We start from the raw sequence: 26,071 nt of genomic DNA on the forward strand, positions 1-26,071 counted from the left end.
TAAAAAATAAGGATAACAAAGATAGGAGGATTAAATAATTAAGCAACTTTTAATTTGCGCGCAATATGGTGTTATGAAATATTTAGGGGCATGCAATGTAGGATGTGTGTTAGCAGCTGTCACTTGCAAGGATAATTTCTTTTCTTCTTTTTGTTTTTCAGATGATGGATTTAAGTCCTGGCTAAGAAGAAAAAGAGAAAAAATGTTTCTGAAAACTGTCTCTTTGAGTTAACTGTGCCGCTCATAATAGAAGTTAAGAATTTATATACCAGTAGTTGTTTCTTAAAGGGAAACTCCACTTAAACTCAAACTTAAAACAACCCCGATAAATGTCTCAAGTAGTCATCTTGCCTTGTGTCCTCCGTTTTCCTCCTGTGACATTGATCACTTTTCAGAGTAGTTAGAAACACATGTGCACAACCGTTTGAGGTGCACGGGTAGGTCCCAAACCGTAATCAGCAAATAATACAAAACCCGGCACTCAACTTTGTGGTGTGAAGAAACGAAAGATTTATTATCCCAAATCAGAAAACGTTTCCGTCCCACCGGTGGACGCCGCGATGACAGCACCTATATAGGCTATAACTTCTCTTTCTGGGTATCCAATACTATATTGGTAGCAACCTCCGGGCAGGCCATATAGCCACTTGAATCTATACATTGTCCAGTAAACGTTACTGATGAAGGTCCAACTGTGGGACCGAAACGTTTTCTGATTTGGGATAATAAATCTTTCGTTTCTTCACACCACAAAGTTGAGTGCCGGGTTTTGTATTATTTATTAATTGATCACTTTTCAGTCCTATGGTGAACAGTTGCTTTGATTTGTTTTTTTACTTTACGTGGTTCTTAAGGATCATTGCATTCTAACCTTAAAGGGAATGCAGCAAAGTGTATTGTCCTCATCCTTATCTACGCAATGCGCATGTGCCCACAGGAATCCTCTCCTGGACACATTTTCCTAGTGCATAAATCAGTAAAGCAAGATGTTATCCCTCTGCTTCATCTGAACAATGCGCATGGGCTCTCTGGACACCTATCCCAGATTCATCTTTATGGTGTATTAATCATTAATCAAAATGTTCTGCCCTCAGCTTAATCTACGCAATACACACATGCCCTCTTGACTCATTTTTGGAAAGTAGAAATCAATAAAGCCAGATGTTCTGCCCTTGGCTTCATCTGTACAATGCGCATGCGCCCACTGGACTCCTCTTCCCGACTCACATTTGTGTGTCCCTTGGTTGCATTTGAGCAATGCGCATCGCATGCGCCCACTGGACTCATTTCTAGAATGTATAAATCAGTGAAGCAAGTGTGCACATCCTTTGGCTTCATCTGAACAGTGCGTATGTGCTCACTGGACTCCTCTCCTTGACTCATCTTTGTGGTGTATAAAGCAGTAAATTTGAGATATGCTACCCTCGGCTTCGTCTGAGCAATGTGCATGCACCCACTGGACTCCTCTCTCTGACAAATATTCCTAGTATATAAATGAGTGAAGTAAGATATTCTGCCCTCAAATTCATCTGCACAATACATATGTGCCCACTGGACTCCCCTCTCATACTCATCTTTGTGGTGTTTATCTGAGCAATGTGCATGCGCCCACTGGACTCCCCTCTCATACTCATCTTTGTGGCGTTCATCTGAGCAATGTGCATGCGCCCACTGGACTCCCCTCTCATACTCATCTTTGTGGTGTTCATCTGAGCAATGTGCATGTGCCCATTGGACTCCCCTCTCATACTCATCTTTGTGGTGTTCATCTGAGCAATGTGCATGTGCCCACTGGACTCCCCTCTCATACTCATCTTTGTGGTGTTTATCAGAGCAATGCGCATGCGCCCATTGGACTCATCTCCCGGAGTCATCCCTGTGGTGTATAAATTAGTAAAGCAAGATTTTCTGTCCTCGGCTTCATCTGAGCAATGTGCATGCGCCCACTGGACTCATCTCCCAGACTCATCCCTGTGGTGTATAAATCAGTAAAGGAAGATGTTCTGTCCTCGGCTTCGTCTGAGCAATGCACATGCGCCCACTTCACTCCTCTCCCAGACTCACTTATAGTGAAAAAATCAATAAAGCAAGAAGTTAAAGGGAACCTGTCACCCCGTTTTTTCAGATTGAGCTATAAGTACTGTTAAATAGGGCCTGCGCTGTGCGTTACTATAGTGTATGTAGTGTACCCTGATTCCCCATGTATGCTGAGAAATACATTACCAAAGTCGCCGTTTTCGCCTGTCAATCAGGCTGGTCTGGTCAGGTGGGCGTGTTCACAGCGCTCTTTTCTTCTCCAGCTTTCCGTTGGTGGCGTAGTGGTGTGCGCATGTCCAAGGTCCGAATTCCCTGCGCCCACGTGAAGACACAGCGCGCGATCTGCGCTGTTATCCCTTGCATCGGTGGGGGCGGCCATCTTCCTGGGGCCGCGCGTGCGCAGATGGAGTGCTCTGCTGCACGGGGCTTCAGGAAAATGGCCGCGGGATGCCGCGCGTGCGCATTAGAGATCGCGGCGGCCATTTTTCCAAAGCCGAGATGCAACCCCACCGATGCAAGGGATTACAGCGCAGATCGCGCGCTGTGTCTTCACGTGGGCGCAGGGAATTCGGACCTTGGACATGCGCACACCACTACGCCACCAACGGAAAGCTGGAGAAGAAAAGAGCGCTGTGAACACGCCCACCTGACCAGACCAGCCTGATTGACAGGCGAAAACGGCGACTTTGGTAATGTATTTCTCAGCATACATGGGGAATCAGGGTACACTACATACACTATAGTAACGCACAGCGCAGGCCCTATTTAACAGTATTTATAGCTCAATCTGAAAAAACGGGGTGACAGGTTCCCTTTAAGCTCTCAGCTATATCTACATAATGCACGTGCATCTATTACACTCATTTTTGGAATGTATAAGTCAGAAAAGCAAAATACTCTTTCCTTGGCTTTATTTCAGAAATATGCATGCACCCACTAGACTAATTTCGGAAATGTATAAACCAGTGAAACGAAAGGGCACGGCTTCATCTGAGCAATGCAAATACCCCCACTGGACTGCTATCCGGGACTTATCTTTGTGGTGTCTAAATCAGTAAAGCAAGATGTTTTGCTCTCAGCTTTATCTGAGCAATGCGCATGTGTCCACTGCACTCCTGTCCCAGACTCATCTTTGTGGTGTATAAAATCAGAAGTTAAGATATGTTATCTTCAGCTTCATCTTTGCAAGGCGTATGTGCCCACCGGACTTATTGCCTGGACTCATCTTTATAGAGTATAAATCAGTAAGCGAGATCTTCTAAACTCTGCTTCATTTACATAATGTGCATGCGCCCACAGAACTTATAACTCCTCTTTGTGGTGTATAAAGCAATAAACTAAGATATGCTACCCTTGCCTTCATCTGAACAATGCGCATGTACCAACTGAACTCCTCTTCCTGACACATTATCATAGTGTATAAATCAGCAAAGCAAGATGTTCTACCCTCAGTTTCATTTATGCAATATGTATTCCCCACTGGACTCCTATCAAACTCATCTGTGTGATGTCCCTTGGCTTCATTTGATCAATGCGCATGCGCCCACTGGACTCCTCCCAAACTCATCTTTGTGATATCCCTTGGCATCATCTGAGCAATATGCATGCTCTCGATGGACTTCTCCTAAACCCATTTTTGTGATGTTTCTTTGCCTTATTTGAGCAATGTTCATGCACCCACTGGACGCCTCCCAAGCTCATCTTTGCTGTGTCCCTTGGCTTCTTTTGAGCAATGCGCATGCGCCCACTGTACCTCTCCCAAACTTATCTTTGTGGTGTCCCTTGGCTTCATCTGAGCAATACGCATGTGCCCACTGGACTCCTCCCAAACTCACCTTAGTGGTGTCCCTTGGCTTCCTTTGAACAATATGCATGCGCCCACTGGACTCCACTGGATGCCTCCCAAGCTCATCTTTGTGTTGTCCCTTGGCTTCATCTGAGCAATACGCACCTGCCCACTGGACGTCTCCCAAACTCATCTTTGTGGTGTCCCTTGGCTTCATCTGAGCAATATGCATGCGCCCACTGGACTAGTTTCTGCAATGTATAAATGAGGGAAGCAAACTGCACATCCCTCAGCTTCATCTGACAAATTCGCAGCTACTGACCTCACACATCCGTGATACATGATGCATTACTGCTTTGGCCTTAAGAGATCTGGGAAAGATGGGTACGGACTGTCATGGCGGCCATAAGGCTGTTGTGTAGCTTTCCCACACATGGATCCAGCTTAGAAACCTGACAGAAGAGGACGACTGAAGGACTTGCATTTCGTGAGGGATTTTTTTCTCGTTTTTGGTGGAAATGCTCTTTGATGTAATCGCTGGTGTTTATGTGGAGGATTTATATAAATGTTAATGTCACAACATCTTGTGCTTCTCCGAGCCTGGATGGCGTTTATTAAATGCCTGAATATTATACGCCTGTTCGCCCTCGTTGTCTTTGAAGTCTCATGTAGAAGTCTCCGTTCTGCTCGGTGCTATGTTCTTCTTTGTTCCGTGACCTATTGAAATAGAAAAAGCCGCCTGCTTTGCAGGGGGAAGATAAGGGAGGAGAGCTGACGGTTTAAGAGAACGGAGCAGAGGAAATCAATTTCAGCATTTACGAGTGCGAGTCTACCAGGCAGAAGAGTGGTCCTACTCTGACCCACCGTCACCCCGCGCTCTACAGGCTGCTGCGCCAGTGTGCTGCGGGTAAAGCAGCAAATACACTTAGAGACGGTGGCACAGTAGACCTTTGGTGCTCTCGGTGTAACATCTACATCTCTGTGTTTTAGCTTTTGAGTGTTCAGAGCACAAGGTTAAAGCGTTAAAATAATTTTTGCGGTTAACAATCAAGAAAGGTGGTCACCCCAGCCTCCTATTACTGCCCCCGCTGTCTGCCTGTGACAGGGACGCAGCACTGGAAAATTAATTGTACATGATAACATTTTAAATATGTGGCTGGTTATGTTGGAATTTATATTTTATAGTATTAAGTATGGAAATTTAGTACAAAGATACCGAGCACAACCAGGAAACATGATGATGCTCATCACAGCAATAGGGGCTGCAGTTATATTCTTGTACATAGGGGCAGTATCATGGCAGTTATCTTCTTGTACATAGGAGCAGTATTATAGTAGTTATATTCTTATACATAGGGGGCAGTATTATAGTAGTTATATTCTTGTACATAGAAGCAGTATTATAGTAGTTATATTCTTGTACATAGAAGCAGTATTATAGTAGTTATATTCTTGTACATAGGGGGCAGTATTATAGTAGTCCATATAAAAGAAAGCGGATTGGCACATACCGTCCCGTGTAACAAAATCCTTTATTATGGCATCATCATACCAACAGCAGGCAGATAAAACAGTGGAGCAAATACAGACGACGATTGTTTCACGCTTACATTGCGCTTCAACAGGTTGACCTGTTGAAGTGCAATGTAAGCGTGAAATGATTGTCGTCTGTGTTTGCTCCACTGCTTTATCTGGCTGCTGTTGGTATGATTATGCCACAATAAAGGATTTTGTTGCACGAGACGGTGTGTGCCAATCTGCTTTCTTTTATATGGACATACAGATTCTTTTTCTTTGGAAGTGGCACCCATAATCCCTGGTGTATGTGCAGCTTCACCAACCCCGAGGTCATACAGCTGTGCCTTTGTCCTGCTTCTCTTCTATGGTTTATTATAGTAGTTATATTCTTGCACATAGGGGCAGTATTATAGTAGTTATATTCTTGTACATGGGGGCAGTATTATAGTAGTTATATTCTTGTACATAGGGGCAGTATCATGGCAGTTATCTTCTTGTACATAGGAGCAGTATTATAGTAGTTATATTCTTATACATAGGGGGCAGTATTATAGTAGTTATATTCTTGTACATAGAAGCAGTATTATAGTAGTTATATTCTTGTACATAGAAGCAGTATTATAGTAGTTATATTCTTGTACATAGGGGGCAGTATTATAGTAGTCCATATAAAAGAAAGCGGATTGGCACATACCGTCCCGTGTAACAAAATCCTTTATTATGGCATCATCATACCAACAGCAGGCAGATAAAACAGTGGAGCAAATACAGACGACGATTGTTTCACGCTTACATTGCGCTTCAACAGGTTGACCTGTTGAAGTGCAATGTAAGCGTGAAATGATTGTCGTCTGTGTTTGCTCCACTGCTTTATCTGGCTGCTGTTGGTATGATTATGCCACAATAAAGGATTTTGTTGCACGAGACGGTGTGTGCCAATCTGCTTTCTTTTATATGGACATACAGATTCTTTTTCTTTGGAAGTGGCACCCATAATCCCTGGTGTATGTGCAGCTTCACCAACCCCGAGGTCATACAGCTGTGCCTTTGTCCTGCTTCTCTTCTATGGTTTATTATAGTAGTTATATTCTTGCACATAGGGGCAGTATTATAGTAGTTATATTCTTGTACATGGGGGCAGTATTATAGTAGTTATATTCTTGTACATTGGAGCAGTATTATAGTAGTTATATTCTTGTACATAGAGGCAGTATTATAGTAGTTATATTCTTGTACATAGAGGCAGTATTATAGTAGTTATATTCTTGTACATAGAGGCAGTATTATAGTAGTTATATTCTTGTACATGGGGGCAGTATTATAGTAGTTATATTCTTGTACATTGGAGCAGTATTATAGTAGTTATATTCTTGTACATAGAGGCAGTATTATAGTAGTTATATTCTTGTACATAGAGGCAGTATTATAGTAGTTATATTCTTGTACATAGAGGCAGTATTATAGTAGTTATATTCTTGTACATGGGGGCAGTATTATAGTAGTTATATTCTTGTACATAGGGGGAAGTATTATAATAGCTATAATGGTAAATTTTAGGCACTGGCACTGCACACATGTCCATGTCACTTATAATTGAGAAGTAACACTCTAAAGTTCAAACATAATCTGTACAATGTGTCAAGAAAAAAAAAACAGTTTGAGGTGGTACGCAGCTACAACAGTTTGTATATATGCACAAGATAAAGGCTGAACAAATAGCGACACCCACCATTGGTAACTTAATGCTATGTGCACATCTTACGGATTCGTGCACGGATTTCTCCACACTGTTTTTGCAAAATCCGCAGGTAAAATGCAGTGCGGATTACCTGTGGATTCCTGCGGATTTCCTGCGGTTTTTGTGCGGATTTCACATGCGGTTTTACACCTGCGGATTCCTATTGAGGAGCAGGTGTAAACCGCTGCGGAATCCGCACAAAGAATTGACATGCTGCGGAAAATACAATGCAGCGTTTCCGTGCTGTTTTTTCCGCACCATGGGGACTGCGGATTTGGTTTTCCATAGGTTAACATGGTACTGTACAACGCATGGAAAACTGCTGCAAATCCGCAGCGTCAAATCTGCTGCGGATCCGCAGCAAAATCTGCAACGTGTGCGCATACCCTAAAACAGCATCTTTAGTGAGGGAACATGCACATGCTGTGGACCTGGGAAAGCAGAGACGAGTAGCAGCTCTTCTTCCGGCTCAAGAAGATACTGGAAGAAGCGTGTTTCACGCAAAACAGCTGTCGCTTGTCTCTGCTTTCCCAGCTTCACATCATGTGCATGTTCCCGCAATAAAGATGCTGTTTTAAGTTACCAGTGGTGGGTGCTGCTATTATAGTAGATATTTCTTGCATATAGGAGGTACATCAATAATATGTTGTCACGTCCTAGGCGATAGTGAGCACAAGAAGCTCTTCTTGGGTTAAATAGAGAAGGAAACCTCTGCAACCACCATAACCCTTACTAGCACAGGCGCTAATTATTGCTTGCATGAGTGATGTCACGTGTGTACGGTATTTTATACGCAGCATGATATCATTATGAGTTAGTAGTAATATGACATCTGATCCACACATTATAAGCGTCGCCTCCATCTGCTCCATGTGCACTTATTGGATAATGAATGTATTGAATATGCTGTGGATTTTTAAGTGCACCTGTGCCATGTCGCCATTGTTTGGGCATCAGCCATAATGCACATTCTGGCTTTGGTGGAAGCTCGATGTAGGATACCGTGTGATTTTTTTTTTTATTTCGCTGCGCCGTTGTAAAAGCTTTGAGAACCTTTACAATCCTTTTTTTGAAATGTCAGTGTGACTTCAGCACCGCTCTCAAGTCAGACTGATGGGTAGATAAAATGACAAGCCCCAGATATGCTCGTTTCCCGGCTCCACTATATGGTAATTGGCTTCTGACTGCCGGATAAGGAGCTGAAATAATCAAAGTCTTCCATTACCCATTCACCAGGAACAATGTCGCACAGGATCCCTCAAATCAGGCTAACCCATTCATTGCCAATGCTATTGCCTTTGCAAACCCTAGAATGAAGGCAAAAAAGGAATCGTGATCGGTGAGGATCCCAGTTCTGATGCCCTATGAGTAGCTGATAACACCAAAGCTTGGCACAAAAGTTGGACCTTACACCCTTTAACATAATAAAAAGTATTTTCGGTGCAGCAATAGCGCCACCACTAAATATGGACTATGCCCAATAATGTAGCCCAATGACTACTTCCTATTTCATGCAACCAGTTTAAAGGTTTTGTCCTGTTGAAGACTGATGTTTGATGACTGGTTGATGTTGATGAATTTGATGACTTGGCAATTTGGTTAACCACAATATCGAACACTAGCTCTATTATTTAAAAATGGCCTTGAAATGGGAACCAGATAAGCCCTTTAATAGCTGTTTTCTTATTTTCCCTTTTTAAAGGGGACCTGTCACTTGCCACAAATATGTAATTTCTTTACCTGGTAATACATGGCGCTGTTCTCTTGAATCGGCGATGTTTTTCTTTTGTTCCTGCTCCTCTCCGTTCCTGAGATATGGCCCCTTTTTCCTTGCATGTAAATCTAGTCTTGGTACCTAAGTGGGCGTGGTCATTACATCTCTGAGGGTGTGTCTGAGAACCATGCCCAATTGGCTAAAAAGACTAGATTTATATACAAGGAAAAGCGGGAAAGGAGAGGCACAAAAACAAAAGAAAAATATCTCTGGATTCAGGAGAGCAGCACCATTTCCACAAGGTAAAAAAAAATTCTGTCTTTTGCAACAAAAGACAAATCCACTTTAACTTTGCTCCAATCCAGTGAGTCGACGGAGGCGCAGTCGTGTGCTTCCTATAGTAAGCGGAGAAGATAAAACTCTTATTTTTTCAATTCTCCTGAATTGTTTGATGCACTTATTATTTTTAATGAATACAACAGAAATGAAAATTAACTTACAGCGCCTGGAGGATCCTGCCACAATAGTGTTAAAATAAATAAGATTAGCATAAATAATAGAGCCGCCGCACTGTGCACAATAATCAATTGGACGCACGTACGCCCAGACTGTGCTCGGTTCTATACATGATAAAGGCTTAGGTCCCACAAAGTTGCCAAAAATTAAGTGGTCACCAGAAGTACGTGACAGGGAAAATGAAAAACTGGATTCATCACACCAAAACCTCACATTTTTCTAACACGGTCTGTGCAAGTGACCCGCTATCTTTGGTTAAATAAGCTAGAGACCTAATATCTGCCTCCTATAAAATAAATCACTAATATCAGAAAGAGGTTTTCGGAAATTGGCCAATAGGGGAATTTGACTAGAAAATTTAATTTTGCCCATACGCAGTGGATTAATGTCTATGAATAAGTCTGTTTTGTTGGGATCGGCTGACAATCTAATGTGCAGGCGGTCTTCCTGGCTCTTCACACACAGTTGAACATATACATTGGGAAAAAAGTCCAAGCCAAGTTACCGTATACCTCCTATGTAGTGGAAAAATTAGATGTGTAAAGATCCTATATCTTTTGTTATCGAGCAATGGTGACATCACTACAGGAGGACTGAGCAGTGGTGACATCACTACAGGAGGACTGAGCAGTGGTGACATCACTACAGGAGGACTGAGCAGTGGTGACATCACTACAGGAGGACTGAGCAGTGGTGACATCACTACAGGAGGACTGAGCAGTGGTGACATCACTACAGGAGGACTGAGAAGTGGTGACTTCACTACAGGAGGACTGAGCAGTGGTGACATCACTACAGGAGGACTGAGAAGTGGTGACATCACTACAGGAGGACTGAGAAGTGGTGACATCACTACAGGAGGACTGAAAAGTGGTGACATCACTAAAGGAGGACTGAGCAGTGGTGACATCACTACAGGAGGACTGAGCAGTGGTGACTTCACTACAGGAGGACTGAGCAGTGGTGATATCACTAAAGGAGGACTGAGCAGTGGTAACATCACTACAGGAGGACTGAGCAGTGGTGACATCACTACAGGAGGACTGAGCAGTGGTGACATCACTACAGGAGGACTGAGCAGTGGTGACATCACTACAGGAGGACTGAGCAGTGGTGACATCACTACAGGAGGACTGAGTAGTGGTGACATCACTACAGGAGGACTGAGCAGTGGTGACATCACTACAGGAGGACTGAGAAGTGGTGACATCACTACAGGAGGACTGAGCAGTGGTGACATCACTACAGGAGGACTGAGAAGTGGTGACTTCACTACAGGAGGACTGAGCAGTGGTGACATCACTACAGGAGGACTGAGAAGTGGTGACATCACTACAGGAGGACTGAGAAGTGGTGACATCACTACAGGAGGACTGAAAAGTGGTGACATCACTAAAGGAGGACTGAGCAGTGGTGACATCACTACAGGAGGACTGAGCAGTGGTGACTTCACTACAGGAGGACTGAGCAGTGGTGATATCACTAAAGGAGGACTGAGCAGTGGTAACATCACTACAGGAGGACTGAGCAGTGGTGACATCACTACAGGAGGACTGCGTAGTGGTGACATCACTAAAAGAAGGACTGAGCAGTGGTGATATCACTAAAGGAGGACTGAGCAGTGGTGACATCACTACAGGAGGACTGAGCAGCGGTGACATCACTACAGGAGGACTGCGCAGTGGTGACATCACTACAGGAGGACTGAGAAGTGGTGACATCACTACAGGAGGACTGAGCAGTGGTGACATCACTACAGGAGGACTGCGCAGTGGTGACATCACTACAGGAGGACTGAGAAGTGGTGACATCACTACAGGAGGACTGAGAAGTGGTGACATCACTACAGGAGGACTGAGAAGTGGTGACATCACTAAAGGAGGACTGAGCAGTGGTGACATCACTACAGGAGGACTGAGCAGTGGTGACTTCACTACAGGAGGACTGAGCAGTGGTGATATCACTAAAGGAGGACTGAGCAGTGGTAACATCACTACAGGAGGACTGAGCAGTGGTGACATCACTACAGGAGGACTGCGCAGTGGTGACATCACTAAAGGAGGACTGAGCAGTGGTGATATCACTAAAGGAGGACTGAGCAGTGGTGACATCACTACAGGAGGACTGAGCAGTGGTGACATCACTACAGGAGGACTGAGCAGTGATGACATCACTAAAGGAGGACTGAGCAGTGGTGATATCACTACAGGAAGACTGAGCAGTGGTGACATCACTACAGGAGGACTGAGCTGTGGTGACATCACTAAAGGAGGACTGAGCAGTGGTGACATCACTAAAGGAGGACTGAGCAGTGGTGACATCTCTACAGGGGGACTGAGCAGTGGTGACATCACTACAGAAGGGCTAAACAGTGGTGACATCACTACAGGAGGAGTGAGCAGTGGTGACATCACTACAGGGGGACTAAGTAGTGGTGACATCACTACAGGAGGACTGAGCAGTGGTGACATCACTACAGGAGGACTGAGCAGTGGTGACATCACTACAGGAGGACTGAGCAGTGGTGACATCACTACAGGAGGACTGAGAAGTGGTGACATCACTACAGGAGGACTGAGAAGTGGTGACATCACTACAGGAGGACTGAAAAGTGGTGACATCACTAAAGGAGGACTGAGCAGTGGTGACATCACTACAGGAGGACTGAGCAGTGGTGACTTCACTACAGGAGGACTGAGCAGTGGTGATATCACTAAAGGAGGACTGAGCAGTGGTAACATCACTACAGGAGGACTGAGCAGTGGTGACATCACTACAGGAGGACTGAGCAGTGGTGACATCACTACAGGAGGACTGAGCAGTGGTGACATCACTACAGGAGGACTGAGCAGTGGTGACATCACTACAGGAGGACTGAGTAGTGGTGACATCACTACAGGAGGACTGAGCAGTGGTGACATCACTACAGGAGGACTGAGAAGTGGTGACATCACTACAGGAGGACTGAGCAGTGGTGACATCACTACAGGAGGACTGAGAAGTGGTGACTTCACTACAGGAGGACTGAGCAGTGGTGACATCACTACAGGAGGACTGAGAAGTGGTGACATCACTACAGGAGGACTGAGAAGTGGTGACATCACTACAGGAGGACTGAAAAGTGGTGACATCACTAAAGGAGGACTGAGCAGTGGTGACATCACTACAGGAGGACTGAGCAGTGGTGACTTCACTACAGGAGGACTGAGCAGTGGTGATATCACTAAAGGAGGACTGAGCAGTGGTAACATCACTACAGGAGGACTGAGCAGTGGTGACATCACTACAGGAGGACTGCGTAGTGGTGACATCACTAAAAGAAGGACTGAGCAGTGGTGATATCACTAAAGGAGGACTGAGCAGTGGTGACATCACTACAGGAGGACTGAGCAGCGGTGACATCACTACAGGAGGACTGCGCAGTGGTGACATCACTACAGGAGGACTGAGAAGTGGTGACATCACTACAGGAGGACTGAGCAGTGGTGACATCACTACAGGAGGACTGCGCAGTGGTGACATCACTACAGGAGGACTGAGAAGTGGTGACATCACTACAGGAGGACTGAGAAGTGGTGACATCACTACAGGAGGACTGAGAAGTGGTGACATCACTAAAGGAGGACTGAGCAGTGGTGACATCACTACAGGAGGACTGAGCAGTGGTGACTTCACTACAGGAGGACTGAGCAGTGGTGATATCACTAAAGGAGGACTGAGCAGTGGTAACATCACTACAGGAGGACTGAGCAGTGGTGACATCACTACAGGAGGACTGCGCAGTGGTGACATCACTAAAGGAGGACTGAGCAGTGGTGATATCACTAAAGGAGGACTGAGCAGTGGTGACATCACTACAGGAGGACTGAGCAGTGGTGACATCACTACAGGAGGACTGAGCAGTGATGACATCACTAAAGGAGGACTGAGCAGTGGTGATATCACTACAGGAAGACTGAGCAGTGGTGACATCACTACAGGAGGACTGAGCTGTGGTGACATCACTAAAGGAGGACTGAGCAGTGGTGACATCACTAAAGGAGGACTGAGCAGTGGTGACATCTCTACAGGGGGACTGAGCAGTGGTGACATCACTACAGAAGGGCTAAACAGTGGTGACATCACTACAGGAGGAGTGAGCAGTGGTGACATCACTACAGGGGGACTAAGTAGTGGTGACATCACTACAGGAGGACTGAGCAGTGGTGACATCACTACAGGAGGACTGAGCAGTGGTGACATCACTACAGGAGGACTGAGCAGTGGTGACATCACTACAGGAGGACTGAGCAGTGGTGACATCACTACAGGAGGACTGAGCAGTGGTGACATCACTACAGGAGGACTGAGCAGTGGTGACATCACTACAGGAGGAGTGAGCAGTGGTGACATCACTACAGGGGGACTAAGTAGTGGTGACATCACTACAGGAGGAGTGAGCAGTGGTGACATCACTACAGGGGGACTAAGTAGTGGTGACATCACTATAGGAGGACTGAGCAGTGGTGACATAACTATGAATTTGCATAATACAAGCTGCATAATGCATGTTTGTTTATTAAAATATTTCCATAGCAGAACTATCAATCACAGGACTAAAGACTCAGATTCATTGGACTGAAGGGAATCATTTCTGTCCCTCCATGCCGAGTTCTGTCAAAGGTGGGTTACCTGTGATATCAGAGTCAGTTAATGTGGCACCTGGTGACGGGAGCCGATGCAATGTCCTCCTCTGATCCCGGAATGTACCGGGTAATAAGACGGTGAGTAATGTGTATGGATATATTCATTATGGAAATCCAGGAGGGAGGCAGAGGTTTACGCGGGTGATGGGTGCGCACAATGCATAGTGTCCCTTTGATCTCACTACATTAAGCCCCTCATATCAAGTCTGCCTGTCACTCACCTTTCCCCCTCTTCCTCTGGTGCTTCTGACATCTCTTCCTCCCTGCAATAACCTAATGATTTCTCATCAAGCTGCCGGGGCCCGGAGCCTGGGCGACTCCTTTATTGGCTGTGACACCAATCTCAAAACAAATTTAGCACCTCATTTCGCAAACGATCAAATCTTCCACCTCGATTATCCCGGCTGACGTGGGGACGGGAGATTTCCGCTTCCCAGGGAATAGCGGCGAAGGCCCTGCTGAACAGCACCGAGGATCAGGTCAACTACAGGGTAGAGGGTCAAACAACACAGGATCAAAAGCAGCTACAGTAATTAGATTGCAAGCTCCGTGGACAAGAATTTTCCACTATACTTTGTTTTACTTTTCCATGAAATTGGCTGTAGCATCGGAGTTTTCTTCTTCCTATTGAAGCAGAGCTTAAAAACGTGACAACGAACACTCTGTGTCAGATATGTGCTCAGACCGGTTGTCACTTCCTTCCATCATCATTTCCCTTTATATCAGCAAAATGTAAGACAATTTTCTAGGGAAGCATACCACCATGGCGTACATATTCTAAACACCCTACTGACATTATACAGCACTATTATGTGGACACTGTATGGTGGTATTATTTGGACACTTTACAGTACTATTATGTGGACACTGTATGGTGGTATTATTTGGACACTTTACAGTACTATTATGTGGACACTGTATGGCGGTATTATGTAGGCTCTGTATGGAGGGACAATCTTGGCCTCACACATGCATTTTATTTAGCTCCTGTATGATACTGTTATGTAGACCCTCTTTGGTGGTATTATTTTGGCACTTTACAGCAATATTAGGTGGTCACTGTATGGCAGTGTTATGTAAGCTCAGTATGGAGGGACAATCTTGGCCTCACACCTGCATTTTATTTGGATCCTGCATGATACTGTTACGTAGTCACTCTATGGTAGTATTATTTGAACAGTATACAGCACTGTTATGTGGACACTGCATGGCAGTACTATTTGGACACTTTACTGTACTATTATGACGGTGTTATGTAAGCATTGTATTTTGAACTTATCTGAGCACAATTCCTGCATTTTATGTGGATCCAGAATGACACAGCCATGTATACTCTCTATGGTGGTATTATTTAGACATTCTGCAGAACTGTATGGCGCTATTATGTATATGGCGTATCTTCTGGGCCTCATTCATGCATGTTATTTAGATCTTGGATGACGCAGCAATACAGATCTATGTAAGAAATATTTGGACACTATGCAGCACTGTTATGTGGACACGGTATGGTGCTATTATTTAATTACTCTATGGAGATATACTGGTTCCAGTAAATTAATGTTATGTGGATCCTATATGATACTGTTATGTAAACACTATATGATGCTATGATTTGGACAATAAGCAGCACTAATATGTGGACACTGCATGTCACTATTATGTAAGCACTATTTGGTATTATCTGGGCACCATAAATGCATATTATTTGGATCCTATAGGATACTGTAATGTTAACACCCTACAGTGGTATTATTTGAATACCATACAGCACTGTTATTTGCACAACATATGGAATTATAATTTTGGCCTTGCACATACATTTTATTTGGATGCAATACGATACTGTTACATAAACAGTCTATGGTGGAATTATTTGGACACTATGCAGCACTATTGTGTGGACATTGTTTTATGTAAGCCCTGTATAGTGGTATAATTTGGGCACCATACACAGTTTTTATTTGGGAACACTTTATGGTGGTATTATTTGGGCACTGTACAACATTATGGTGCAATTATGTAACACAGTTTGGCTGTATAAGGGTGGAAACTACACTGCACGGTGGTATTATATGGGCACAATATGGCACTATATATCAATCTGACATTTTTTATTTTCTTCCAGGAGATAAGAAAGGCAGAAACAGGACAGCAATATACTCTGTTATTTAGTCCTGAGCTGGGGGCCCGTTTTGACTTTGTTTTGGGATACTTCCTCTCTCGTGCTACAACCCTGTGGCTTATTTTTTAAGTGTGATATTCACTTGTATGTGAAATTTCGTCCAGCCAAATGTTCACCGGCTGGTGTCCAATCATTCAGTGCGCATCCCTGTTCCAAAATGGTTTACTAATGTTAATAATGACTGTATTCCGGGGGCAAAAAAATATGATAATTCTTGCCCATATTTCATTTATCTGTTCTTGGATCCACAATCTGCTGCCCGAGGGTAAGAGAACTATTTAATTATGAGTGTGTACTGGAGAACTCGTACAAGACGAGGGGAGCTGGCATATTAATGAACTATCTATGGGTATGAAAAGACCAAGCACACAATATTGGGCCCTTAGGCTCGTGTATCACAAACAGGGCAAATAGACTGAAAAATCTGGTGCCCAAATTTTGTGCCAATGTACAGTCGTTCCTACTTCCAAGTAGTGTCAGCGCCAATGATGCGGTATATACATCAAATAATGAGGCAACATATTTATGCCAAAAAAAGGCATACAAGTGTTCCAGTTGTCAATAAAATGTTAGACAGTACAAGGGGAATTCACATTTGACAGACGTGCCACACGAAATTTTACAGCAAATTGTCAAGGTTTGGTCATTTCTATTTTTGATCATTTGGTTAAAACCATTTCAAAAATTGCCTATCAGGCACGCTCAATTGGAACTCCCTCAGGAATAAATAGGGCGTGACGCTCATGTGCAGTCCCCTCGCCGTGCTGCAGTACCAATTTTAGTGAGCTTCACCTGTGCTTGACGCAAAATTGAGGTAATTTGAGTTAAAACCTTATGAAAAATTGCCTATTGGGCACGCTCAGTCATTTTTGGGACTCCTTTGCAAACAAATAGGGAGTGCTGCGCATGTGTGGCCACCTTTCTATTGACAGTGCCTGCTGCAAAACCGAGTTAAAACCATTCCAAAAATTGTTTAGCAGAACTCCCATACAAATGTATAGGGACTAGGGCAGCGGTGTCAAACTGCATTCCTCGAGGGCCTCAGACCATGCGTGTTTTCAAGATTTCCTTAGCATTACACAAGGTGCTGGAATCATTCTGTGCAGGTGATTAAATTATCACCTGTACAATACAAGGAAATCCTGAAAACATGACCTGTTTGCAGCCCTCGAGGAATGCAGTTTGACACCTTGTGCTTTTTCAGTACTTTATGGTATGGATCATTCTTTTCCATGTAATCATGTATTTTGGACAAGGATACAGTTATAGAAACACTGTATAACGCATTTTTTGGACACAAAACTATTATGTGGACACTGTATGGCATTATAATTTAAGTACTGTATGGAGGTATTACCTGGGCCTCATACATTCATTTTGTTTGGATCCTGTATGATATTATTATGTAATTTTTTTTATGATGTTGTCCTGTGTACACTATCAAGCACTATTATATAGACGCTGTATGGCGGTATTATGTAATCACTGTATGGAGGTATAACAAGGCCATGATAATTGTGTTAAATTTGTATTCTGTTATATAAATACTTTACAATGATATTATTTGGATACTACAGCACTATAATGTGGACACTCTATGGCGCTATTATGTACATGGAAACATAAACTTGGCCTCATAAATGCATTTTATTTGGATCATGTATCATAACATTATGTAAACACTCTCTGGTGGTTTTATTTGGAAATTACACAGTGCTATTACGTGGACAATGTATGGTGGATGGTGGTATTAGGTAAGCACCATATGGTGGTATAATCTAGACCACATACATGTATTAGATTTGGATCCGGTATAATACCATTATGTAAACACTGTATGGTGGTTTTATTTGGACACTACACAGCACTATTTTGTGGACACATTATGGTGCTCTCATGTTAGCACTGTATGGCAGAATTGATTGGGCACTATATGGTAGTATGAGGTGACCCTGTATGCCGGGATACAGGTACGGGTAGGCATGCCTGAGGTCTGTAGCCCGGGAAGTTTTCTGTCAGGTTCCCACGCACACATTACAATTAACAATCTGCAATTAGAAACTCATTTACACGCACAGGAAAAAAGGAAAAGAGTTGGAGCGCACAATTCTCAGCGTCCTCCTGCTGCACCGTGAGCGAGGAATGAAACCAAACCTCCGCCTGCTGCACCGCGAGCGAGGAATAGGGAAAGGAATCAATCGAATATTTACTGTAAATAAACGGCCTGGAGCGAAAGGAATAATCGCAGCCTCCGCCACCCCGAGTAATACAGGACTGAATACCGCTCTGCTGCTTAACTCCATCATCACTGCACCCTATCCTGTGCGATACTGTCTGCTGAGCAGTGTATCTAATCCTGTGTGATACTGTCTGCTGAGCCGTGTATCTAATCCTATCCTGTGTGATACTGTCTGCTGAGCCGTGTACCTAATCCTATCCTGTGTGATACTGTCTGCTGAGCTGTGTATCTAATCCTGTGTGATACTGTCTGCTGAGCCGTGTATCTAATCCTATCCTGTGTGATACTGTCTGCTGAGCCGTGTATCTAATCCTATCCTGTGTGATACTGTCTGCTGAGCTGTGTATCTAATCCTGTGTGATACTGTCTGCTGAGCCGTGTATCTAATCCTATCCTGTGTGATACTGTCTGCTGAGCTGTGTATCTAATCCTATCCTGTGTGATACTGTCTGCTGAGCCGTGTATCTAATCCTATCCTGTGTGATACTGTCTGCTGAGCTGTGTATCTAATCCTATCCTGTGTGATACGGTCTGCTGAGCTGTGTATCTAATCCTATCCTGTGTGATACAGTCTACTGAGCCGTGTATCTAATCCTATCCTGTGCGATACTGTCTGCTGAGCACTGTATCTAATCCTGTGTGATACTGTCTGCTGAGCCGTGTATCTAATCCTATTATGTGTGATACAGTCTACTGAGCCGTGTATCTAATCCTATCCTGTGTGATACTGTCTGCTGAGCCGTATATCTAATACTATCCTGTGTGATACTGTCTGCTGAGCTGTGTATCTAATCCTCTCCTGTGTGATACTGTCTGCTGAGCCATCTATCTAATCCTATCCTGGGTGATACTGTCTGCCAAGCTGTGTATCTAATCCTATCCTGCGTGATACTGTCTGCTGAGCCGTGTATCTAATCCTATCCTGTGTGATACTGTCTGCTGAGCTGTGTATCTAATCCTATCCTGTGTGATACTGTCTGCTGAGCTGTGTATCTAATCCTATCCTGTGTGATACAGTCTGCTGAGCTGTGTGTCTAATCCTATCCTGTGTGATACTGTCTGCTGAGCCGTGTATCTAATCCTATCCTGGGTGATACTGTCTGCTGAGCCGTGTATCTAATCCTATCCTGGGTGATACTGTCTGCTGAGCCATATATCTAATTCTATCCTGGGTGATACTGTCTGCCAAGCTGTGTATCTAATCCTATCCTGTGTGATACTGTTTGCTGAGCCGTGTATCTAATCCTATTCTGTGTGATACTGTCTGCTGAGCCGTGTATCTAATCCTATCCTGTGTGATACTGTCTGCTGAGCCGTGTATCTAATCCTATCCTGTGTGATACTGTCTGCTGAGCCTTATATCTAATCCTATCCTGTGTGATACTGTCTGCTGAGCCATCTATCTAATCCTATCCTGGGTGATACTGTCTGCTGAGCCGTGTATCTAATCCTATCCTGTGTGATACTGTCTGCTGAGCCGTGTATCTAATCCTATCCTGTGTGATACTGTCTGCTGAGCCGTATATCTAATCCTATCCTGTGTGATACTGTCTGCTGAGCCGTGTATCTAATCCTATCCTGTGTGATACTGTCTGCTGCTGAGCTGTGTATCTAATCCTATCCTGTGTGATACTGTCTGCTGAGCCGTATATCTAATCCTATCCTGTGTGATACTGTCTGCTGAGCCATCTATCTAATCCTATCCTGGGTGATACTGTCTGCTGAGCCGTGTATCTAATCCTATCCTGTGTGATACTGTCTTCTGAGCTGTGTATCTAATCCTATCATGTGTGATACTGTATGCTGAGCTGTGTATCTAATCCTATCCTGGGTGATACTGTCTGCTGAGCCGTATATCTAATCCTATCCTGTGTGATACTGTCTGCTGAGCTGCGTATCTAATCCTATTTTGTGTGATACAGTCTACTGAGCCGTGTATCTAATCCTATCCTGTGTGATACTGACTGCTGAGCTGTGTATCTAATCCTATCCTGTGTGATACTGTCTGCTGAGCCGTATATCTAATCCTATCCTGTGTGATACTGTCTGCTGAGCTGCGTATCTAATCCTATTCTGTGTGATACAGTCTGCTGAGCCGTGTATCTAATCCTATCCTGTGTGATACTGTGTGCTGAGCTGTGTATCTAATCCTATCCTGTGTGATACTGCCTGCTGAGCTGTGTATCTAATCCTATCCTGTGTGATACTGTCTGCTGAGCTGTGTATCTAATCCTATCCTGGGTGATACTGTCTGCTGAGCCGTGTATCTAATCCTATCCTGTGTGATACTGTCTGCTGAGCCGTGTATCTAATCCTATCCTGTGTGATACTGTCTGCTGAGCCGTGTATCTAATCCTATCCTGTGTGATACTGTCTGCTGAGCTGTGTATCTAATCCTGTGTGATACTGTCTGCTCAGCCGTATATCTAATCCTATCCTGTGTGATACTGTCTGCTGAGCCGTGTATCTAATCCTATCCTGTGTGATACTGTCTGCTGAGCTGTGTATCTAATCCTATCCTGTGTGATACTATCTGCTGAGCTGTGTATCTAATCCTATCCTGGGTGATACTGTCTGCTGAGCCATGTATCTAATCCTATCCTGTGTGATACTGTCTGCTGAGCTGTGTATCTAATCCTATCCTGTGTGATACTGTCTGCTGAGCTGTGTATCTAATCTTATCCTGTGTGATACTGTCTGCTGAGCTGTGTATCTAATCCTATCCTGTGTGATACTGTCTGCTGAGCTGTGTATTTAATCCTATCCTGTGTGATACTGTCTGCTGAGCTGTGTATCTAATCCTATCCTGTGTGATACTGTCTGCTGAGCCGTGTATCTAATCCTATCCTGTGTGATACTGTCAGCTGAGCCGTGTATCTAATCCTATCCTGTGTGATACTGTCTGCTGAGCCGTGTATCTAATCCTATCCTGTGTGATACTGTCTGCTGAGCCGTGTATCTAATCCTATCCTGTGTGATACTGTCTGCTGAGCCGTGTATCTAATCCTATCCTGTGTGATACTGTCAGCTGAGCCGTGAATCTAATCCTATCCTGTGTGATACTGTCTGCTGAGCCGTGTATCTAATCCTATCCTGTGTGATACTGTCTGCTGAGCCGTGTATCTAATCCTATCCTGTGTGATACTGTCTGCTGAGCCGTGTATCTAATCCTATCCTGTGTGATACTGTCTGCTGAGCCGTGTATCTAATCCTATCCTGTGTGATAAGGTACCGTCACACATAGCGACGCTGCAGCGATACCGACAACGATCCGGATCGCTGCAGCGTCGCTGTTTGGTCGCTGGAGAGCTGTCACACAGACAGCTCTCCAGCGACCAACGATCCCGAGGTCCCCGGTAACCAGGGTAAACATCGGGTAACTAAGCGCAGGGCCGCGCTTAGTAACCCGATGTTTACCCTGGTTACCATCCTAAAAAGTAAAAAAACAAACGCTACATACTTACCTACAGCCGTCTGTCCTCGGCGCTCTGCTTCTCTGGTCTGGCTGTGAGCGCAGCGGCCGGAAAGCAGAGCGGTGACGTCACCGCTCTGCTTTCCGGCTGACCGACGCTCACAGCCAGAGCAGGAGGAGTGCAGAGCACAGCGCTGGAGGACAGACGGCTGTAGGTAAGTATGTAGTGTTTGTTTTTTTACTTTTAGGATGGTAACCAGGGTAAACATCGGGTTACTAAGCGCGGCCCTGCGCTTAGTTACCCGATGTTTACCCTGGTTACCAGCAAAGACATCGCTGAATCGGTGTCACACACGCCGATTCAGCGATGTCTACGGGGAGTCCAGCGACGAAATAAAGTTCTGGACTTTCTTCCCCGACCAGCGATCTCCCAGCAGGGGCCTGATCGCTGCTGCCTGTCACACTGGACGATATCGCTAGCGAGGATGCTGCAACGTCACGGATCGCTAGCGATATCGTCTAGTGTGACAGTACCTATACTGTCTGCTGAGATAGATAACAGATAGAGCTTTCCCCTGAATCCTAAGTTGTTCATGCGCTTTTGATACCATATCACTCTAGATACAGTCCCAGGATTGTCACCCAGTGCTCTCTTCTTATGGGCCTTTAATAAAGCACCACAGTCCCAATCTGCCAATTTTGGGTGTGACTTACACTAGACAGGACCTGTCACCAGGTTACAAGAGTCTTTTCTCTTGTTTTATTCTTGCTGCTCCTCTTGAGCATTCTGTCTTTTTTTCATTTTTAAAATACGCCATAGGGTTGCAGAGATATGGACCTCTGTATTTAAGGCTAGTTTTTATAATCTCTAGAAAGGGGCGTGACTCACGGGATCCTTGGGGGGGTGTCTTTAGCTTTTCTGCATAATTACCCTGTAAGCACCGCCCCCGCAGTAAAAAACATAAAAATTACTACTGAACAAAAAGGCCTATATCTCTGGAACCGTATGGTGGATTTAAAAAAAATCAATAAATAAAAAAATAGAAAACTCAGGGGCGCAGCGGGAATAAAGTAAGAAACATTTTCCCTTCTAAATACACTTTTTTTTTGTTATGGGCCAGCCCCAAATTTGCCAGAATTATGGTGAAAATTCAGGACTGACATTCTCTCTCTCGCATTGGTTTTCTTATTTCTTTTTATTTTCACTTAGTGTTTTTCCCGTCTCACTGAAATCTGTATTAATTTTTCACACGTCGCCATTAGCTTGATGAACATGAAGAGATCCCCCCCACACTTTTTTCCTCCCTGTGGCACTGACTGGGTTACAGACAGCAAAAGAAGGGGAAAAAAGAAAAGAAATCTACATTTTGAATTTCAATCAGATTTGCTCATATTTTTGTGGCTTGCAGGGTTTATAACATGCCGGCTAAAAAAAAAGGAGGAGAGGAAACAGCTTTTCTGAAATGCCAGCAAAATGAATATGTAAATGTTATTGTGAGCAATTAAGTGTGCGAGGGAAGTAGCAGGAATCTGACAGGAGAGGAAGAATACTTCTCTCGGAGATGTTTAGATGTTTTATTTTTCATTTCTTAAACGGCGCAGCGGAGACTATTCACGCTGCCGCAGCAATTACACTATGGAAAGAAGAGATGAAGAGAGGAAAAAAACATTTCTCATTGCATCAACAGAATGAAATCATAACAATCCGAGTGAGTCGACAGCCCCGGCAATTCATTCATTGCTGCTGCGATCGTCATTGTGTACGCCCTGGCGGGGTACAATGGGAGAGCGGTTAACCCGCGATGACACTCGGGCTCCAGGGATTTCAATTAGGAAGAGTGGAGCGATCTGACATTTAAAGGGGATCTCCACCTTCAAATTATTGTCTGGATTCCTTAACTAGCATAGATTACCAAATTCAGCCAATGAAGTGGTAGAGGGACTTATATTTCTGTTTGCTTAAAGCATTTTCCAGGACTTAAATATTGAATGGGCGACATCCCTACTGGTTGAAGGAACAGTTCCATGTGTTATGTAGTCTCCATTGGAGGTACTACAAGTTGGGTGAAAGCTTGCAGTACCACTCACGGCCACTACACGCTATACGGAGCTATGCAATTTCCTTTGCGCTGTGGCCCATCAATCATCTGATCAGTGGGAGTAATAGAAATCAGTCTCACCCAATCTGATACTGATGACCTTATCCCATTGATAGGTCATTATTATTAATGTCCTGGAGGACCCCATTGTAGATCTCTACAACCCCTTCAATTTTCTATATATCCTCTTCAATTTGGGATTCTATAGGGATCCTTGTTTAGGTACGCCAACCGGTAACAGCGCTATGATGTGTCAACGTGAAATAGGACTTGTATTGTAAGGGAAATCTACTTTCAGGTCAGTTAACGGTGATTGCCACCCTTCCACCACCCATACACTTTGTCCCAAATTCTACCATATTACTTTTTAAAGAAATGTAGGAGGCCTAAAGTTATATAATAAAGAAGGATCTTATTCACTGTCTTCTCGATAGTAAGGCACATAAATTTAATGGGTTGTGGACTACTGGCTTACCAACTTTCACCAAAAGTATGGTGTTTTGGGACCTGGTGTCACCTCCTTCCTCAAATCTGAAGACCCAAATGGACCAGAATCTTGACACCAAATCTGAAAGCCTGCATAGATCATAATCTTTACCCAAATCTGAAGCCCTGTATGAACCATAATCTTGTCCCAAATCTGAAGCCTTGTATGGACCATAATCTTGGCCCAAATCTGAAGACCTTCATGGACCAGATTCTTAGCACCAAAGCTGAAATTCTTTGTGAACCGTAACCTTGACCCAAATCTGGAACCCTGCTTGGATCAAAATCTCAACCCAAATCTGAAGGCCTCGGTAGACTATATCCTAGGCCCAAATTAGGCATGGGTGAACAACTATCTTGGCCCCAAATCTGAAGTTCTGTGTGAAGCATAATCTTGGCACAAAATCCGAAAAACAAGCATAGACAATATTTTTAGTCCCAATTCTAAAGATGTGCATGGACTATAATCTTGTCCTCACATCTGAAGTTCTGTGTGGACCATAAATGCGGTCCCAAATCTAAATCCTTTCGTGGACCATGACATTGGCCCAAAATCTGAAGCCCTGCATGGACCATAATCTTGAGGCTGGGGTCTGCGAGAGATTACAATAAAACATGATGTGAGCAACCGTACAGGGTATCCATTGTAATTTGGCTTTGAGACCATCGCTGCTTAGCTCACACCTTGAATATAAAAATGAACGCAACTTGTTTCCAAGTCGTCTACACAAAAATCACTTTGCATATGCCAAGTTACATTCAGTCAATCGTCTTCCAAACCCAGAACTATATTTGATAATTTGATTTCTAATCAGCACTAATTAGTGAGAGATTTTGTTCATTTTGCGACTGTGCCTGCTTCTGCCATCTTGTACCAAATCCAGGGAGACTAGATGATGAAGCATACGAAGAGTTAATATGATAGGGCTAAATCAGGGCCAATTTCATTCAGAAAAGGAAATGATTATATTTTAGATATGTTCTCAGAGTCGATGTCATATTTACATAATGACATGTATATAAATGGTCTAGCAAGCGGTAATAGGAAAAATGAGGTCTATTGCCTCTCAATCAGTGATTTCTTATGGGAGCCAGTCTCGTTACGGGTTCTAATCTGCATCTTCAGGAGGCGCAAAGACTGTAGGTTCGGGAAATTATCTCTTATCCTTTAGGATTTTAGAAATAGTAGGATCGTAAGCTGAGATAATAATACCAATGTTAATAATCTTTAATAGGTCAGAATGTAAGAAGGTCCATTCATCTTCTTGTTTCTACAAGGTGTAATAGGTATTTTTCATTTTACAGCAAAAGGATACATTGTAAAAGATCCTACTAGTACCATGGAGAAGAATGGCGAGTCTATGGTAATCCGTTATGAGAATGAACATAGATTTCACTATGCACCTTCAACTTTCATTGTGGAGATTTTTTGACATGTGCTTGAGATATGTCAGAAGAAGTCATCGGTGGAGGTCAGTGAACTAGGACCCGCAAATTCTAAGAATGAAGGGTGAAGGGATAGCCCTAGAAATCCTCAAGTTCTGACAACAAGTATCCTATAAATTGTAAGTCAGAAGAGGTCATCAGTGGGCATTGGTGAGCAATGACCCAATAATTATGAGAATGAAGGAGTAGCCCTAGGAGTAGCAGTATTAGGAT

General features: G+C 43.9%; 1 protein-coding gene and 1 long non-coding RNA gene across 2 annotated transcripts in view; one reads left to right on the top strand and one right to left on the bottom strand.

Annotated features, from left to right (window-relative positions):
• The window catches only part of LOC138657991 (uncharacterized), a 46,026-nt gene extending 45,681 nt beyond the window's left edge, over positions 1–345 (top strand). Inside the window, exon 2 of the long non-coding RNA XR_011317291.1 lies at positions 162–345. This is a non-coding gene — a long non-coding RNA (uncharacterized lncRNA). The remainder of the gene's footprint in view (positions 1–161) is intronic.
• Positions 1–26,071, bottom strand: part of KIRREL1 (kirre like nephrin family adhesion molecule 1) — a 275,415-nt gene that overhangs the window by 127,494 nt on the left and 121,850 nt on the right. The window lies entirely within an intron of this gene.

The sequence above is a fragment of the Ranitomeya imitator genome, chromosome 1 (assembly GCF_032444005.1).
Source record: "Ranitomeya imitator isolate aRanImi1 chromosome 1, aRanImi1.pri, whole genome shotgun sequence".
Taxonomy (NCBI): Eukaryota; Metazoa; Chordata; class Amphibia; order Anura; family Dendrobatidae; genus Ranitomeya; species Ranitomeya imitator.